The sequence below is a fragment of the Epinephelus fuscoguttatus genome, linkage group LG11 (assembly GCF_011397635.1).
Source record: "Epinephelus fuscoguttatus linkage group LG11, E.fuscoguttatus.final_Chr_v1".
NCBI classification, from domain to species: domain Eukaryota; kingdom Metazoa; phylum Chordata; class Actinopteri; order Perciformes; family Serranidae; genus Epinephelus; species Epinephelus fuscoguttatus.
In genome coordinates, this window is record NC_064762.1 from 3,417,242 (window position 1) to 3,437,878 (window position 20,637).

Consider the following 20,637-nt stretch of genomic DNA (forward strand, 5'->3'; position numbering starts at 1 on the left):
CAGCACTTCAGTAGCCTAAACCTACTACCGCTACAGTTGAAAACACTTTTTCATGAACTGGACAATTTTAAGATTTTGGGCTATTTTGCTTCCACAACATGTCTTCTTTCAAACCAGTGGAAGGTAAATGTCCAAAATACAGATTCAGTTGCTTATTTTAGTTCAGATTTCTGTTCTGGAAATGTTTGCAAAAAAGCGCATATTAAATTAGCAATACCTCATTTGCATATTTCAACATGAAATTTCAGAAAACTTCTGACACAAAAAATAATTAACTTACTGGAATCAAAGTTTGACGGTAATTCTTGTTAAATGTTTATCCTGTTCACCTGTCTGGTTCTGTCTTATTTTTTGTCTAGAAATGGATGGAAGTTTACAATGTACATCTTTAAAGGAAGGATATATGTCAAATAGTCCAGGCCACAACTATTTCTCATTCTTAATGTATGTGGAAAAACAAATTAGTAATCATTAATGACAGGGTTCAAATCTGAGGTCTCTTCTATGCCAGAGGCCATAATATCATCTGACATCCTACTTTACTTATACAATATAGAGTATTCCTGAATTCCCCTCAGGTCAAACATACGCTAAATCATGAATCATTCAATGCCCTGCAGTGGACTCTATGGTTCTCAGCAGTCTGTTTTGCTGAAAGCATCTTACATATGACTATGGTAGTCTGTCTCAGCCCAGCAGCACACTGCTACAGAGAGCAGGCAGGACAACAACTGTTAGGCAATGACTATAAAATTAGCATAAAGAAGCCTGACTCTTCCTAATGTAAGGCTCTGTGGTAAGAACACAAACAGCAGGAGTGGCCTTCTCATCACCGGGACAACTCCAGCTGAGACACACTAGGCCGGGTTAGGTCATTTTCTGTCCCCTCTTCAGCTCAAAATATCTTTGTTCCTTTGTGTCAACATTGTAATCCTTTACTGCTGACAGTCCTCCATCCTACCTCCAACCTCTGTCTGGTGAGCCTTTCAAGACCGAAATAAAGCTCTGTATGTAAAAAAAAAAAAAAAAAACAATCTTTCTCGGGATTCAGGCTCAGCTCTGTACACTTGTTCCCTTGCTGCTGCTGAAAAGCTCATACAAAGGCACGCAGCAGGGATGTGGGCACAGTTTCTATCCTTGTTGTGTTTTCAAGTCAACCTTCACAGCCCGAGGGTAACGCCAAAGCTAGTTAGGAAAAAAATATGCCTCTAACACTTCCTTGCCACATTAGACTTTTTTTTTGCTGTTAAAAAAGACACAAATCAGCACGGCCAAGCCTGTTAGTGTGCTCTTTACTTTGGAGATCATAATGCAAAAGAGGAAGATTTTTTTTGTATAACAGTTAGAGAGATGATACAAATTCTAACAAAGATTTCCACGTCTAAAAGTCACCTTTAAAACTAGAAACAAACACTGGCTTTAATGGGGAGAGCATCATGCAGTGTGTCAGAGTGAGCTAAAATAACACCCATTAGGACAACATAATGTCAAGTCAGTAGAATGTCAACACCAATCCTGTTTTGTGATGTACCTCAGCGCTCTTTAATGTCACTTTGAATGAAACTCCTAAAATGGCAGACATAATGCTGTTTTGATAGGGTCATGAAAATAAGCTCTAGCATGGTGTACTGACTCAAAAGGATGAGTTGATGTTACTGCAGCATTTAGCATAACATTACAAACTGGATATTTGTGTTTGCAACTGTCAGAGCCACGTGCCCCATCCACAGATAAATTACTCATTTTCATTTTCCACTAACAGCACTCTGTGAATAATTACAAATGCATCATAATTGCCCAGCAGTGCCTCTGAGAAGATGGCTTGGAGGTACATCAAGTGAATGAGTATCAAGCACTCTGACTGAACTTTAATTTGTTGGCCACGCACCATTAATTGTGGGTTAGACAATGCTAGCCATGTTTTAATGTGTCGCCATAGGAGTAAAACAACTCTGTGTTGATGTGATTGCTTAGAAATGAGCAATGAACGAGGGATGTTATGTTCACGAGCAGCGATGCCAACTTATGTAGCTGCTGGCTGCCCAAAGGATCCACACAAAGTGCCAGATGACCTCACTTGCAGATTTCCATAAATATATGTGAGCTTTAATTGTATAGAGAGCACTGTGATCATCAGAGCTGTTTGGATTAAACACAGAATTAAATACAACAAAAGTATGTTCACTGGCATGATTCATACTAATTTGCTATTGTATGAATTAGTACTTTCAAGGGTCAATTCAACAAAGTTTCAAAACAGAATTATTGCCTCATGTTTTTATGCCTCCACCAACCAGTCAAGTTACAGTTTACGTCAATGTCTGTCTAGACTCTTTAAATATTTGTAGTGAAGAGTTTGAAGGAACTTGATAAAAGGTATTAGGCATATTTTTTGGTGAAACATGGATGCTTCACCCACATCTTCAACCCAGCATCGAGGAGCTATAGTAATACTTGCAGTTATAGTTATAGTAAGATCTATATCACAGTTTCAAGATGGGCACTCGAGATTAGTGTCACCAATTCAGTATCTGACCAAATGTCTCCCCTTCTGTTCCTCAGTTATGATGTTGAATAATGGCCAGAAAAGTGTTTTTGCAAAACCTTTTGGATATAAAATGTCATCAGCTTTATCATTTTATCCTATTAGACATTTGTGTGAAATGTTCTCATAATTAGCGCACGACTTCTTTAGTTATGAGTTATGGCCAAAAACATGCTCTGTAAGGTCACAGTGATCTCTGACCACCAAAAGACTGTTAGTTATTAAGCGTAGAGATAAAAAATTAAAGGATTCATCGTATTTTAAAATAGGTGTCGGTTTGTGGATTCCGTTTGCAGTCTAAAGTTTGGCATTTTGGCTGTCAAGATCTTGGTATTGAATTAACCATTCTTGAACAAGAGGGTAGAGCTGTGGAGGAGTGAGGGGTGGATCTGACTCATTAGCCGTAGCATCGGCTTGCAGACAGCCTGTCAATCAAAGCAGCCACACCCTTACTTATGCGTAAGTTTAAGCCTTAATGAAATGTAAACGGGTGAGTTATATAAAAATTCAGCCCGCTACAGTTGTCATGAACTGCAAAAATCAGGTTTGGAGATCATTGTGTCTCAACGGACCGACCTGGTTAAATAAAGGCAATAAATAAAATAAATAAATAAAGGCAACAAACATTAAATGTCTTGTAAACACTGATGAATGCACAAGTCCAAAAGTTGAATATTTGTCTTTTGGAGCCAGCCTCAAGTGGCCATTCAAGAACTGCAGTTTATGCACTTCCACTTTGGCTTCATTTACATCCTAGAGGTTGCCACTGCATCTCATGCATCTTGGTTAAAAAAACAGAATGTAAACATTTATTTTGTTTGTTTATAAGAAAATTTCACAGGCTACCTTTAATAAGAGTTCATCTGTAGACCAGCTAAAGAATGACTGCACAACAGTGATGAAGGCAGCAGATTAATCAGACAGTTGACATGACGCTCAAATATACTGATTATTAGTTAGACCTAGTATGTGTCATCACCATGGCTGTCTCTGAGGACCTTCAGGCGTGCTGTGGTGTTACTTACGCTCAGCGATGACCATGGGTGGGTAGAACAGAAAGTATCCCACCAGCTCTGCGGTCAGCTGGTTGAGGAGGCCGCTGGAGATCGTCCCGTTAAGAATTGCATCCTGATTCTTCACCACATACACCAGAGAGACTGACGGAGAGCCTGGATCCTGGGACACGCTCTGGATCTGAGAAACACACCATTTTTGCAATATTGGAATAATTATGCAATTCTTTATTTATAGCTAACACATAAACCGGCAGCACATGTATAATTCAAACATCCATACAGAAATATTTAATGGTATCATACCAAATGTCTCAGATGCCCATAAAGAATGCATAACAGAGCTCCAGACACAGTATGACACTTTGAATGAACAATGTTTTTTTTCTTTCTATAATAAGACCTGTGTGGCGCTCTGAAAACAATGTGACTGAGTCACAATAGCAAAGCAGATGATGATACGAGATACGAGGAATTCCCATCACATTCCTCCATGAGTGTTAATATTTCAGAGGATGAATTATGAATGGACCCTATATCTGCCTCTGCTTGCTGAGACCCAGTTTATGATCATGATGGCGTGTGCTTGTATATCCTGCAGTCATGAGAGTACCTTAATAGTCACAGAGATGAGAAAGAGAGAAAGAAAGAGGAGAGAAGAAGAATAATTGAAAGGGTTTAATCATAAAGCAGCACTACAGAGGAATGATCTTTGATTTTGTTTGTGGAAATAAACCATTATATGCTGCTACAATCACTCCCTCCTTAAAATGTAAATTGCTCCCAAACCTTTTTGACTATTGTGACCTTTTATTGAATAATTACAGAGCTATATTCTGTGTTTTGTGTGTTAATTTGCAGGAAAGCACACACACACACTGTGGAAGAGCAACAATGCAGTCACAATCTAGCGGGCATGTTGCAAGTTGCATTGTTGCAAATGTCCAGAATTTTACCTCCAGCTTCATTACTCACATTAGCCTGATTAGCATGCTGCATGCAAATATGACATATTTGGCTGTCTGCACTTTGTACTAAAAATAGCCCCCATGAGCCAATGTGGTACCTCCACAGTGAGCCTGTTGTAGGTCTCCAGCACTTTGTCCTGAGCCTCGTCGAAGGCGTTTTCCAGCCTCTGCTCCAACATCTGGACAAAACTGCAGGAGTAGATGTTATCTGTAGGGCCGACGAACCTCAACACTGCAGGGGAAGATAGAAAATTATATTTAACTGATACTGAAATGGCAATTATTTCAATTTGTAAATAATTAACAGTAATATTAAATAAACAGTACAAAACAAAAAGGGGATAATTAAAACCAAACAAGCTGACAGAAACAAATGGCAACTACTCCCTACAAATCAGTACATGATTTATGCTGTTTTAAAGACTACCAAGTCTCAAAATATTAAGGTCCTTAATTTGATAAGATATAGTTTTGATGGTTCTTGATATGTCGGACAGCTTACAATTTTTAAATGTGTCTTTTTAAGAATATAAACTGTATTTGTTTAATACTTCCCATACTTCAAAAAAGTAAGTTATGTATGAAAGTACAAGTGAACAATGTAAAGTGTGTATAGAAACTTGATTTAAAGGGTGACTTTGGTATTTTTTAACATGGACCATATTTCCTACGTTTTGCATTAAGTAACTACTGGAGATGGGAATTTTTTGAAAATTAGGCCAGTACTGACAGAGGGCTGCCAGAAGCGGTGGAACAGACCATAATGTGAATACATAGGGCATTTGGCACCGTCAGTTTACGTCAATTTACTCTGTTGGTATTTGGTAAGAGCCGGTTTGGTTATTAGCAAAAAATAGTTATTAATTGAAGTGTTATAAATTATCCATCAGTATTGCTAAAGTTAAACTCTGTTGTGCTTTAAAGAGCAGTTATCTATGATCATTTTGTATGTGTTGCTGGCTGTGAAGGTCAGTTTTTGGACCCAAGTCTTCAGTGTTCAACTTACTTATGTAAAATAGCTGTTAGATATTAACATTTTTAAATGAACACCCCTTTTGACACTAGATGCACAGGTTGGTGATTGGCCTCTGATTCTGGGGTAGTGCCCTATCATTTTTATATTAATTAATAACTTAAATGATATAAATATTTTAATAACATAATGAATGTTGTTGATTTTTGCAAATAACCAAACCCTCTCCTACTAAATTCTAACATCGCCGGCACAACACATTCTTCCAGGCATTCCTCTCTCCGACTCTCACTGATGTGTCCCTCGCTGTCTTCCTGCAACAAGCCACCTCTTGTGAGATTTCAGAGAGAGACTTCTCCTTGAGTGAGACTTGGTTACACACAATAACAAAGACTGGATCAAGTGAAAGGTACAACAAAACAAGCACTTTTAGGGGACGTAAACTGACGGTCCTTAATGCCCGTGTGTTTATATTGCAGCCTGTTTCACCACAGCTGCAGCCCTCTCTGTCGGTAGTGGACCAGTTTAAAAAATTGTTGTCCCCATCAATCTCTCAAACACAACACACAGGAAAATAGGATACAGATTGAAAAATACTAAAGTTTTCCTTTAAGAAGGTATGGCTACAGACAATGACATTTTGCTTTGACAATTCATATGTGGTTTGAAGCCTGTGCTCACATAGTATATCACGATTAGTATTGTTTAAAGTTTAAACAGTTCATATAAATGCGTCTGTAAAACCAACAACGATCATCTGATATCAGAGCTACTATCTGAAGAACAAGAGAAATTATTTAGGAACGCTACAACAATCTATTTTATCAAGCTGTATCTGGAATCTGTATCTGGGTCTGTGTTTTAGGTATTAATGAAAGTATTGCTCTAGATAGATGCTTCCTGTGTGAGCGATAAACCTAGGCAGTGAGACAGAGAAAGAGGATTATCTCCACTATCTAAAATGAGAACAACTAAAAGTGTAGTTGTCTGTCAGCGTCACGCAGCTCCTCACCGGGGAGAACAGGGTAAACAATATTGAGTCCATCAGCAGATTACGGAGGATGTTATTAATGTTGTCTCAGTCCTTTTACTGCAGTCGCCCTCCATTCTCTCCCTGTACTCTGTCTTTCTCCGCTCTTTTTAAATAAACTCTAAAGGGACTGGGAGAGGAGAGGTGGAACAATATTCTGACCTAAATTTATACGTCGTGGTGCTTACGAGCGCCGGCTACATCTCAAAGGCTCTACATCCTTCTCTGGTCTCTTAGTCTGCAACACATTGCAGGCACAAACAGTGTTGACCCAGTTGGTAATCTTATGCAAATTGTGCTGTGGATGGTGAATTGGCATTATACTGTGTATTTATGGTTTATGAGCTGAACAAGCCAAAAATGGATTTTTGTTCTTGCCTAAAGTGCCTATTTCATACACAGCTGCTTACTAATACAGGACAGTAATACACACTGCAAGCAATCAAATATGTAATTTGGCCATGTACCATAGTTCAGTTGGTATTACTGCAAATGTTGAGGACACAAGCACAGATATTTGTTGTTTCCCGTCAGTGATTAAAGCCACCAGGTTTAGGATATGAAAATGTCCTTGTTGGTTATTTCATAATATTAAATAATAATAATAATAATAATAATAATAATAAATAATATTATTACATAATATGATTTATATTATATTTTAGCGCCCACATGGATCTAAAATAATATATAATATAATGAAAAACTGCCTTATAGAAACTGAAATGGACTGTACCAATTGATCATCTTCTTCAATAAAAAAATTTTTGTTATGAGAATAATTCAAAGCAATATAGACCCTTATACAGTTAATGATAACGTAGGTGTGAAGGGTGCACATGCACACGGCAACAGAAGTATGGCGGAGTGCAATAGCCTGTTAAGCTATGCAAGGGCATTAACCATTAATGACTGTCAATGATTCTTAAACAAATTGACTTTGACAGATAGTGACTGACTCCCAGAATTAATAGTAAATGTGTGGTCAAATCATAGACTGTAAAAATAATGGGTGTTGCCACTGTGACATCACCAATTGGGCTGTGGACACCCGTTTGAAGGCTCCCGCATTTCCCCATCGCATTTTTATTTTTTTTCTTAAGCCAGAAGTGACCATATTTGAGATTTGACTGAGACCACAAGTCACACTGTCTGCAGACAATGGCCCACCCTTGATTATAATAAAATGTTAACAGGTGAGTTATATAAAAATCCCCCCTCCCCCGCACAGTTGTTATGAACAGAGAAATTAGTCATAGAAACCAAAAGCGTTTTTTGTACCATTTCTGCTGTAAAGTTGTGTATTTTAACATGGAGGTCTCTGGGGATTGACTGGCTTTTGGAGCAAGCCTCAAGTGGCCATTTAAGGAACTACAGTTTTTAGCACTTCCATGTTGGCTTTACTTTTTCAGCCTTGGAGGTTGCTGCTTGGGTCCAACATTCATTGGCCAGACATACAAACATGTTTGGTGGAGAAACAGAGTGTTTACACAAGTGTAAAATTATGAGCATACAAGTCAAAGATGCTTATAACAACATTATCTGTGGTCGCTGGCGTAGAAAATAAACACAGGTGTGTATGTACTTAAAATTCGTCAAAGTAAAATTAAAGGTTTTTTCAGGACATCCACATGTTCTGTTTATGTTTTCAACAGCTGCTATCTATACAAGCACAAAGGGTGCTTTCCTAGGACATAGCTAGTCTCATGTCACAATATCAACATAATATCAATATATAAACCAGCCCTAGGAGTAATTATGTACAAGAAAAAAGAAATTTAAAAAAAAAAATAAAGATAGAAAGAAATCTGTAATCATTAACACTACCTCAATATCTCCAACATTCAATCTGCTGAGCTGAAGTGAACTCGAACACTGGACAAACATGAATTAAAAAAAAAACAAAAAAATATGATTCTCAGTTTAGAAAAGTAAAGGGTTTCCAATCTGCACATGTATCTTTTAAATAGCAATTTGTTAACTGCACTGATTTTCCTACCCTTGTTCCCACAAGACTCCATTTAGATGAGTGTGTGTGTGTGTGTGTGTGTGTGTGTGTGTGTGTGTGTGTGTGTGTGTGTGTGTGTGTGCCCGTGCTAAAATGTGTTTTTTTAAGAGGCTTAAGAGGCTGACTAAGTGAATGGACCAATTTGCCTTTGCTCTGCAATCATGGGAGTTTGTATGGGATTTAGGGTATCAGAGAAGAGTAAAGGAGAGCAGACATGTAATCAGAATTTTCTAATTTTGTCTCTGCTCTACTCTTCCCCTGTGTCTCCCTCCCTGTACTCTCGTTGCATTCTCTATCGCTCTGCTCTCCTTCTGCTCTCATTCCCTCCCTCCTCCTCTCTGCATTTCTCTAACCTCTGTTATTCTTTATCCTTTTACTCCCCACCTCCAGAATTAACATCACCAGACCGTGTTTGTAAGATCTTTGTTATGTAAAGGTTGATCTATCATATCCTATCCTCCATCAGGTTTCATCACCTGTTTTCAGCTGCAGGTGAATGCTTGGAGCGGGCAGCCAGGTTGCCACGGGAACCAGGACTGCCTTAACCAGTGGAGTGTGCTGCCTGATGTCCGACAGCAGCTTGTCAAAACCGTAACGCGTGCAGCGCCTCAACCACCAAGGAGGAAATGTAGACGGTTTTGCCGCTGGTCACGTAGTAACCCAGCCGCCACGTTGTGGGGCTGCAGTCATCATGTTCCACCTGTGAAAGAGAGGAAGAGGGACAAAAAAGAAAACTCAAGTTGTATGTGTTTTTTAAACTGCACTTACATCTGTTTATCAAGAGAGGCTGTGTACATGTATCTTAAAAACATGGTGATGCTAGTATGTCTAGAGGATTTTTGTTCTTACTTCAAAGCACCTTTACTGCAAAGAAGAACCAGACACTCGGTATCAGAGGAGAAATCAGTGCTACCAGGTGAAACAAGACTATACGGGAGACGAGGTGTAAAGCACCATTTTCTAATACATGTTGTACTAGCTACGGGTTTAGAATACAAATGCATCAGACTAGGGATATTTATAATCCCTGGGTATTTTTTTATATATATATATATATATATATATATATATATATATATATTTTTTTTTTTTTTTTTTTTTTTTTTTTTTTTTATTAAAAGCCAAATCTGCCTCGAGGGCATATTTTAGCCTGAGCCTTCAACAGTCATAAATCTGACTAACTGTGTCCTGGAAAAACACATACAGACAACAATTGGTGGTGAGTCAAGATTCGTATTTCTGGAACTATACACCGCCCACCTTCCTCTACCCTCCACCTTCATCCACACTGAGCAGCTGTGGCTGTTGTTACTATGGCTCTTTCCTTTTCCTTCATCCTTCTTTCCCTCTCCTCTCCTGTTCTCTATGAGCATTAGCACATCCCCCAGTATGTGAGCATAATATACTTATATCATTTTAAACACATGTATAAATCTACCTGGGAGGGATTTGTACATGTGTTTAATGTGTTAATATACGTATAATAAGCCTGTATATATGAATATTGTATAACTGGTTACTCATGAATCTATTAGAAAAATTACTTTACTTTAGGTTTTAAGTATTAACTGTACTAACTTGACAAACTGACTTGCATGAGGTAATGTTTTCATTATAATGCAGTAAGGTCTATAGAAGAAGCACATCCATCATTAGCACTGAAAAAAAATGTGCTGTAAAAGTAAAATATCCAGTCACACAATCCTGACAAGTTACCTATAGTTTACTTTTTATAAGCATGTATCAGTACTAAATAGCATAATTAGCGAGGGTGAAAATCAAAAGTTTCATCACAATACAATATCAATATCAATACAATACAATATCATATTGATTTGAGCTTAAGTTTGTCCCTTCAGAGACACTGTTATGCCCTCCAGTGCTGTGTGTGGGAACTAGTGTGCTGTCCTGGTCTGATGTTTAAACTGAATGCATGCCTGCCGGCAAGTTCTACCTGGTCTCCTGTGTCCTCATTAATAGTAGTAACCCTAAATAAGCTGTGTTTACAACAGATTTGACTCTATTCAGCCCTGAGGTCTTGGCTGCTTACCATTATCTGCCCAGCACTAGGCCGCTAGCAGTGTTTAGGAAGAAGGTTTGATTGGAATATAAACAGTGACACAAAGGCCACAGGAATTTCAAAATAAAGGCATATCTTACTACGTGATATGTATTGATGTTTTCACTTTGCACCGATGATGTTAACCAATAAAGCAATATTTCGATTCAGATCAATGTATCGTTACTTATCGACTTTGTTACTACTATACAACAGTACAAGTAGCTAGAGATCTGATTGGGCCTAAAAAATCTGGCCCAACCCTACATCAACCTGCACAGTTTCTGTCTGAGCCGACCTGAGCCCGACCCACAGCAGCAGTTTTGGGCCCAAGCCCAGTTAAAAACCCAAATTTCTACAGTACAAAAGGTATTTTATATAACATATCTTTTTAAATATTGACATGTTTCCACTTCTCTTTCTTCTCTTCCTTATTTCAACAGGCTGTCGTCTCATGCATGACAGGTTTGGCAGAGAGAGACATGTATAGCTGCATAGATGACATGCCCCTACATACCTTGCCCACCTCTAGGACAAAACAAACCCACCAACGCGACAATTTGATGAACTCTGCTGTAATGCGACTTGTAGTGACTAAATGAGTCCAAACACAGCAATAATCCAAGCACATTTACTTCACTCATTTTTGATGAAGATGTGATATACCTTTTAAGTTACAAGATGAAGGCCCCTACCCTAATCCTAGCCTTAACCACCTCTCTTTTAAATGAACAATTCACAGCTACCTTAAGGCTAACTTAGCTCAGCTTGAGTTTTCTTCAGGGTTTTCGCTTGCAGACCAAGGAGCAAAGAGGGCTGATCGTGGACTGAAAGTGGGCAAGTCATGTGGCTGGTGGGCGGGTCACATAGCTGCTCCAGCCACAGAGTGAGCCACACCGCTTGGTGCATCCTGTGAGCAGAGGCAGTGCATGGCCATACATTGCAGGTGATGATCACCGCTCTTTGCAGCATGGTAAGCACGTCTCTCCCATGGCTGGGAAGGCAGAATCAAAAATTGCAACCAAGTTGCCTCGCAGCCCTTCTCTCTTTCTCTCGTTTTCCGTCCCTGACTGTCTCTCATCCTCGGTTCTAGTTCCCTCTCTCAGTCATAGTCCCCACGTCTCTATCTCTCTTTCCCTCTTAATTGAGTCCATTAAAATCCCTGACATTTGTGCATGAAAACTGCTGGTTTCATTAAAAAAAAACAACACAAATTGACAAGAACGTCACCAGATTCATGCCCAGGGGAATAATGACAAATTACATTCCAGCCCAGCACAAACCCGGCGGATCAGGTCAAGCCCAATCAGGCTCCTGCAGAAAATCAGAGCTCTACTCGTAGCGCATGAATCTGGTTTAGTGAGTTATCTGGATGACTGCTGAGTCATCCCAAGAACAGGCCTTTGTACATGATCCATGTTTGCAGAGGTTTTAGACTTCAATCTGCAAAGTTATTAGGATAAGGATATAATTTAGTAGTTCAAAACACTTTATTCGCCCACAGATAGTTTATAGAGTATCTGTAAAATTTCAACAACTTATTAGTTGAGATTTAACAATTCAGCTGCTCGTATATGTGGTTTTATGTGACAATTAATAAACACATCTGTATTACACATTTGCCAAGTGACTGAACATGTGTACAAGTTCTATGTAGGTTTGGGTTTGGATTTAAAATAGTCTGTAATAAACTGATGTGGGTTTGATGAGTTCTTTTAAGTATAAATATGTCAATAAGAATTTTTAAGAGTGTTATGAACCATGTATTGTTTATATACCACTTATAATTGCTACACATGGGGTCAAAATGAAATGTGACCCATTCTGAATTCACCCTGCACTCTGAAGAAGCTACACGCTTTATATTTGACCTTGTTTGTTTTGCATACTTGAGCAGCAGTGTTGTATCTAATAAAGCTAACCAGACCTGCCCCTGCCCTCTGCTGTCACTTCTTTCTCCCCAGTAACAATTTAAAGCTGTAAAACCGGCCAATTTTGCAAGCAATTATGGTTGATCACATTGTTCAATGATGCAACACGTTAAATACTGCTGCATGCTAATTTCATGCTGTCTGACAGCCCCTGTCCCCGCTGAAGCCAATATTTGCTCATCAACAATGCCTCAAAACACTGCCTACATATGACGGCTTTGGCCAATTTTACACATGCTGCTGTCTCTCAATAGACTGATCCAGATTTCCAAATAATAGTCTGCGTTATCTGATGGAGAGGATGAGAGCTGAGGTTTGTGTGTGTGTGTGTGTGTGTGTGTGTGTTAGAGGGGTAGATGAAAGTGGACTGGAGCTTAGAGACACTGAGTCACTCCCAGTGCGGGCTGACAAACAACTGGATAAAAATAGAAAAAAGCAAGCAGATGAAGACAGACAGACAGACAGCGAGATGAAGAGAGGCAGGTGGACAGACAGTGAGGCAGGCAGGTGAGACAGGCAGACCAACAGACAGGCGAGACAGACATGTTGGCAGAAAATCAATCGACTTAAACCGAGGGAGCAATCAGATAGAGGAGATGGAGGAGGGGAGCAATACGAGAAAGGTAAATATTGAGAAATGCACAGGAAGAGGGCGAGAGAGTGATCGCTTGAGAAGAGATGGAAAAGATGAAGAAGAAATAGAAATAGACTGGGTTGAAATGGAGTGAAAGAGAGGTTGGACAAATCAAAAGAGAGACAAAAAACGATCCACTGATAGCAACAGAATAGACAGATCAGTTGACTGCACTGCTGTGATGCAGGAAAAAAGAAAAATAATCATTTGTTCTGGATTCATTTTCCATCACCATGTTTGTGTGAGAGAGAGGATGTGTGTGTGTGTGTGTGTGTGTGTGTGTGTGTGTGTGTGTGTGTGTGTGTGTGTGTGTGTGTGTGTGTCTAACCTCTCTGAGTGAACACTGCCTGACTATTCAACAGGTCTTTCTATTCAAACGCTGTCTGCATTAGTCACCTCTCTCTGTTCCTTTCTAGCACCATTCAGATGAGTCCTTGTGATGTGAATGAGCAGAAGGAGAAAATGATGAATACTGTAGAATATTATAAAGTGATGACTCACTCAAGAATAGGATATCTGCACACATCAAGAGCCAACAATGTGGCAAAAATTAAGATTTAAAGATTAGATTATTTCATTAGATAGAAAAGCACTTTTCCTCAGTATGATGAAGCAGACACTCTGTGGTCATCTAATTTACATCAAGAGCGTGCAGACCTGTTGGAGCCGGCGGTGAGTACATATTGACTGCAAAGGGAAAATTGGTATATTATAAGCAAAGAAAAGCTAAAGCTCTGAAAACCATTTAACCTCTGCAAATGTTCTGTACTGCGGCATTTTACTCTGAGATAACTTTACTCACTTACATACATTCGACATTATGCTTCCATGACAACGCCGTGGATCGTTATCAGCAGCACCCTCCATATGAGTGCAGCGCAGATTAGAGTCCTGCACTGCACAGGTGCCTGATCCTAAAAAAGATGATGATTCCTAGGTGGTATTTTGTCATTTTATTTCTGGGTTCTGATCTGGGTAAAACATGCGGGTGTTGGATAATGAAAATACTAAAACAAAATGATAATAATAATAATTTACGTTCATGTTATACCAATTTAATCTTCCGAATACTGACGGCTCTATCTGTGGCACTAACTGGAACATGAGAGTCACTTCAATCAGGTGTATTCCTCTCAGGCACTTTAACTGTGGAGATGTGCTGCTCAGTATTATGAGAATAAGCACAAAATATTCATTTAAATCCTATTTCCTGAATTATGTTCATTGTAAAATAGGACATCTTAGTTTCACATGAATGAAATGGCCCAAAATGATCACTTTAACTTTAACACTTCAACTGATTATTTGAAAGTATATGGTTATAATAGGATTTGCAGTTTGGGGTCGGGCTGCAGATTTTGTGTCGATGGGTCAGGTCGGTTGTGGAACTTATTGGTCATATGTGTAGGTGGTGGGGCAGGTGCACTATTGCACGTTGCGGTACCAGGACAGGTGGAGGATCCAGCCTATCCAGGACTCTGGCGCAAAGCAGTGGTGATTTGCTGGCCCAGGAAACACACGCAGGGACTCACATGTACCAATATACATGCCGGCTACCACAACAAAGAACAGAGAAGCTCGGATTACAACACACACACACACACCAAGGAAGGGTGACTTCATTTTCTACTAAGGACACCACTACTTTACTATATCTTTACACAGCAAAAAGTGGTGTGCTGCTATGTTAATCTCTGAGCATCACATACAGCTCCGTAAACTCCAAACCTGTTCACTGTGGTTACTGGTTACTGACCTGTGGTTGCAAGGCAGTGAGTTACTACCCACTACCCTGTGGTTATTATAGCTGAAGTTTTAAGAGACACTGACCTGTGCGTTAGCTGTGGAGTCATTCAGGGCTCTCTGCAGGGCATGGCTCAGTCCTTTGGAGAGGTTCTGCTTCAGGATCAGGTCCAGGCGGTTCCTACGCAGCTCAATGGACAGAACTGTGAAGGAAACAAAAATCAGGACTCAGTGACTGTGCACAATGTGTTTTTATTTGGCTAGCTAATATTCTGTGACAAATCAGACTCTGGCCACACTTGTTTCCTCAAATAATAATATAATGCTAATACTATAATGCCCCTCCCCCACCACCACTGAGACATTGGCCTCTAGTTAATTGTCTCCTTGGTCACTCTGCAAAGCTGCTGCCGAGCCTGCACACTGTAGCATCACACCATTACCAGTAAATGTAATCAAAGGCTACAGTCTCCAGTTTGTTATTAATGTAAGTGTTTATGCTTGAGGAAAATCTGCCCTTGCTTTTGTGCGAGTTTTAATTAATTTACGTGCATGTAATTACATCTTGGACACATAATGGGTGCTTTGTGCCTGAGCCCCTAAAAAGGCATTTCACCTGCATTCATCATTACTTTGCAATCATTTTTCCAGAAGAACAGCAAAAGCCTGCCTACATGATGTTGAGAACAGTGCATTGTAGGTAATTTGACAGGGGACATGCAGTGCCTGAAGTAACAGTAGATGGGTTTCTTTTTTTTTGGTTAATACCCAGATTTTTTTAGCCATTCATCCTTGCTCATCTTACTCTTTAATCTTTAAATCCCACACGTCTAAAATTATTCCAATCTGAATACTTTTTTTTAGAAATACAAACTTGTTTTAAATCATTTTTAACTCCAAGTAAGTCGCACTGATGGAGTTTTAGTCTCGTACCTGTTCTGACCCAGTACTTCTCAGTCACGTTGCATGGTAGAGAACTTTCCTCTGCACTGGTGCTGGACGGCGGTTCAGTGGTTGTGGTTGGAGGTGGCGTGGTTTGGATCGGGATGAAGACAATGGTGGCAGGTATCTTTGTTGATGTGGTAATAGTGGTAGTGGTGGTTGTGGCAGCAGTAGTAGTAGGAGTAGTAGTTGCAGGTGTAGTAGTTGTAGTAGTGGGTGGAGGAGGAGTGGTGGTGGTGGTGGTTGGGGGTACTGTAGTAGTAGTGGTGGTAGTAGTGGCGGGTGTGGTTGTCGTGGTGGTTGTAGGCTGAGTTGCAGCTGCTGTGGTCAGTATGAGGCTCGTGGTTTGCTGCGTGGTTGAAGCAGCAGTGTTATTTGGTGATGCTGTTACAGCGCTCCCAGTGGTCATTGCCTGTGTCATCATCTCAGCGGCAGTCACAGTAAGATTGGTCGTTGAGGGCGTCGTCGTGGTTACTGTCGTCAGCTGAAGGCTGTCGTTGGTCACAGTGTCCTGGCTTGTGGTTTGAGAAACTGCAGTGGGTCCCGATGGTGCCTGTGCTCTTGCTGTGGTGGATGGCGGTAAAGTTGAAGTGGTGCTGGGTGACAGAGACGTGCTTATGGTGGTGGTTAATGTGGTCGTCTGCCGTGAGGTGTTTCTGGTGCGCAAGGGCGTTGTGGTGTTCCACTGATGGGTGGAGAAAGGGCTGGTGATGTTGGCAGGAAGCGTGACATCGTGGTCGCCCACTGTGGACAGGAGAGACTCGGGGACAGTGGGGAGATCCCAGGCTGGCAGGCTGCTCACTGACTCGTCTGCAGAGAGGAAAACATTTGAAAATCAATTAAATGATGCCTGGTGGTATTCTAAGGTTTATTTATTTGTCAACTAAACCCTTTAAAAGACCAATACCATCAATGACTTAATCCTACTAGCGACTTTTTTGTTCCTGTGTCACAAAGCTGCACTGTTGTCCAGAATTATCAGAAACACACCAATGGGAAACATCATTACACTAGGTGACATGTTCCGTCATTGCTATGAATAGGAGCACTGCAGCGTCCGTACTGGTCGATACAACCTTGTTGACTGCCATCGGTCTTTCTGCAAACAAGATGACATTCACTGATGGCAGCAGCCGATGTTGTCCCATTGTGTTAAGGCTAAAAATTCTTCAGACTAACTGCTTCCTGTCATCCCTGGGGTAGTAGAAAACATGTTTAGAATGAACAGAGATCTTCCCCAGAATGCATTAAACGCACTATCAATGCAGCAGAGGACACACCCTATAGTTTCCCTGATAATGCTACATTGCGAATAACTAATCCATGTTAACATCTGCAGGAGAAGAACTGGTTATCGTCAGCTGTTAGCAGCTGGTGGCCAGAACTAACATGATGCGTTCAAGCTCCATTCAGTAAAAATCAACATTGGAGAAAGTAAATTGTAACGCGTCAACATGATATGTTCAAATGTTATCTTGTAAAATGTAGTTTTTGGTGAAAAACTTGATTAAATGCAGCTGTTTGAAGGAGAAATTCACTGATGTTTCCACAGCAGTGTAACACTAACACTATATTGTATATGATTAAAAAAGGCTTTTGAAACAGTGTTTTATTGTTGAAAGATCTGTTTTTCATGTGAAGAAAGGTTAAATCTAAGTTTTTTTCATAAATTCTTGTAGTTGAATTTGTGTTCATTCAAAGATAGTGTAGCACAGGGCTGCATGACTTTAAAACAGTTCAATTATTTTCTATGATGGGTGTATCATTCAATAAGCCAATCAGAGTGTCACCTCTCATTCCCTTTAAGAGAGGCGCGATTGGAGTGCATGGCAGAGAGCTAGTTAGATGGCGGACCTACCAACTGGAAAGAGTGAGTGTTTTACAGCTGAGGAGACGATAAATGTATCTCTATATCGACTGTCCCGTCACATCTGGTGACAGATCAAAGGGGATTGGCACCGTTTGGCACGCATAATGGACACCCAACCTGATTTGATTAACACAGCTGCAATCTAATAAGTTCACATCCCTCTCAGCCAACCACAAACAGCCACAGCATCAGATAGGGAGTATATATTCAGCATCTGTCATCTTAGAGAAGCCAAAAGAAAAGAAACAGAGTGAGACTGCGAGAGAGAAAGAGAGAGCGCACGGGAGAAACGCTGTCAACAAATTGTAAGTTATTCAATTTTATTTTAACCGGGAGGTTAGGAGCCCAGCTCCCTCTCCAGCATCCTGAAAGTTTATGAAACGTTTTCACATCTTTGATTTTGTGATTTACATGCCAAAATGATCACAATTCATTTGGGAAAGACAAGTTCATTTTACAGACTATGCATCATCAGCCCGTGGAGGTCTGCTTGCAGTTCCGTATATTTGGACCATTTATACAGTCTATGATTCGGACACTGTGAACTTGGACCTCCCGGATTATCATGATCATTATTACTGCGATTAGATCATTCTGATTAATGACTGACCATTAAGACGTGTTTCTGATAAATATTTTAATCAATAATAACCTTTCACATTGTAATCATATTTTTATTTGTTATTTTTTGCATATGTGTGGCTGCTCTGTGTGTGTCTGAGCAGAGTGCACGCGTTGTGCACCTGCCTAGAGACGCATATTACTAACTTGTTTAACAACGAAATATTGCGCCGTTGACTTTAGACCAGGTTTTTGTTGGTCACTGGCGCATTTGCTTTTCCCGTCATCTAACTAGCAACGCGCCATGACTGCGCCTGACCACTCCTCATTTTTAGACGAACACGCCCAGAGAAGCGCAAGTTCATTTGCTAGTTAGACGACGAGGGCGCAGGGTGTGAAAATGACAACTGCGCCTGCATCTAAATAGCAATGACACTTGCGACATGGATTATGCGCCCTCCGTTGTCTGCTTTAGACCATCTAAATAGGGCCCTTTGTCTTTTTCTGGCATGAAAGAGGAAATAAATAACAAAACAAACAAAAACAAAACATCAACATCTGTATCGGCTGACATATTTTCACATCAGTGCATCCCTAACCATAAACACTTTGACATGGATCCTTAAAATTTGGATTATTCCCCTAGTACATCTCCACCTTGAAGCAACGCATCTTAAATTCACTTGAAGCAACAAAGGGATCCAAACATAAAGAAAGCCATGCAAATCAAACAGCTGGCAGGTCAATAACAAACTTGTCAAAACTGAATTGGCTGTTTTCCCACGACTGAGGAACAAAGAAGATGAAGAGCTTATTGTCAATTTTAAATGCACAAGATAAAGTGCACATCAATTTAAATTTTGAATAGGAAATAGAAATCCAATTTTGATGTGTAAACCAGAGGAGCATTCTGATGTCAGGGTTCATGTAATCCATCTAAATCATCTCTTGTTTACACAGTGAAATCAGATGAATGTCGATGAGAGGTGTAAAGGAGGCAGGAGTGAACAAGAGGGAGGCAATCAATCTTTTCAGACTGAGAAGGATCCACATTCCCTCTTCTCCTCCCCTCACATAAACACATGAGGACTTGTTGTCCTGTTGTGATGGTGATATGAATTCATGAGAGAGAAAATGCTGGACAATGCAATATTGGATTTTCTTTATTCTTGTGTTAAAATGGTATGTGGAAGAATTACCTTGATGATGATTTAACAGGAAGAGGGGAGACATGGAGGTAGTGGAGTGGGACAGTACATGGAGGGTGAGGATAATGAAGAGGACAGAGATGATGATGATGATGATGATGATGATGATTGATGGAATGATGAAGATGATGGTTGTTTAGATGGCTATGATGATCAATGCTGAAAGGTGAAACGGTGGGTGACACTAACTTCCAGGATGGCCTACAAAAAAATATCATCTCAGAGTGAGGAAGAAACAAACATAGGACTTTCACCCAGGAGACTGCGGTTTGTGCACTGTGAAACCAAAAGTCAAGTTATTTTAACTTTGCCTACATATGTACATAATGTAACTACATAAAGTTTCATGATGTAGTTACCTCAAGTTTCAACGTGCTTACATTTCGTACATACTTATTTTAACCAAAACAACAATCTTTTCCTAAACCTCACCAAACTGTGACTATTTCACCACGTTTGAAACTGCATCCATTCATGATTGCCTTTCCACTGGTGTTATTTCTGTGGTTAATTTAAAACATTACGTGCTACCACCACCATGTGGTTTAAAGAAGTTGTGGTGATTTAATGTATTTCTGTGAGACCAGGTTGTAAAAGGGTCTTCAATATGCACTTGATGGCTACAATCATTATATGATGCTGAAAGACTGAGGCTTAAGCTACATGTCCCAGGTAAAAAGTTAATCCTCACCAATTGATGATTCATGTAGAGGACACGGAATTGACCAACTTTATTGTTCTTGTATTTTTCTTGGCTTTAGAAATAGCACTGGGTTACTACTAATAGCAAGCTAAGTAGCTGGGAATTCTAAGATGCTGTTTAATTCCTTCCTTACGCTTTTACACTTGTCGTTTTAAAGAAGGCTAAGGAAAAGACAGGACCCTCCAGACTCTTTAAATGCAGAGTCTAGCTCTAACTACAGCTCCATGCATATCGTTTCAGCATGTGGAGAAATTAGAGCTTGACAGACCTGCTGTGCATAGTTATGGTTCCTAAGCTATGATTGCTGTTCTTGGAGGGGGTTTAGTGAACAATTAATTAAAATAAAGCCAAAGTTAAATTATGTGTAAATGACAGCACAGCCATGCACCATACCCAAACTGGAGCTGCTATTGCTGTTGGAGGAGTTGCTGTTGACAACAACCAGTGAG

At 40.0% G+C, this 20,637-nt stretch overlaps 1 pseudogene; it reads right to left on the bottom strand.

The window, feature by feature from the left end:
* The window catches only part of LOC125897556 (UPF0606 protein KIAA1549L-like), a 40,003-nt pseudogene extending 19,367 nt beyond the window's left edge, over positions 1-20,636 (bottom strand).
* Position 20,637: the final 1 nt, after the last annotated feature.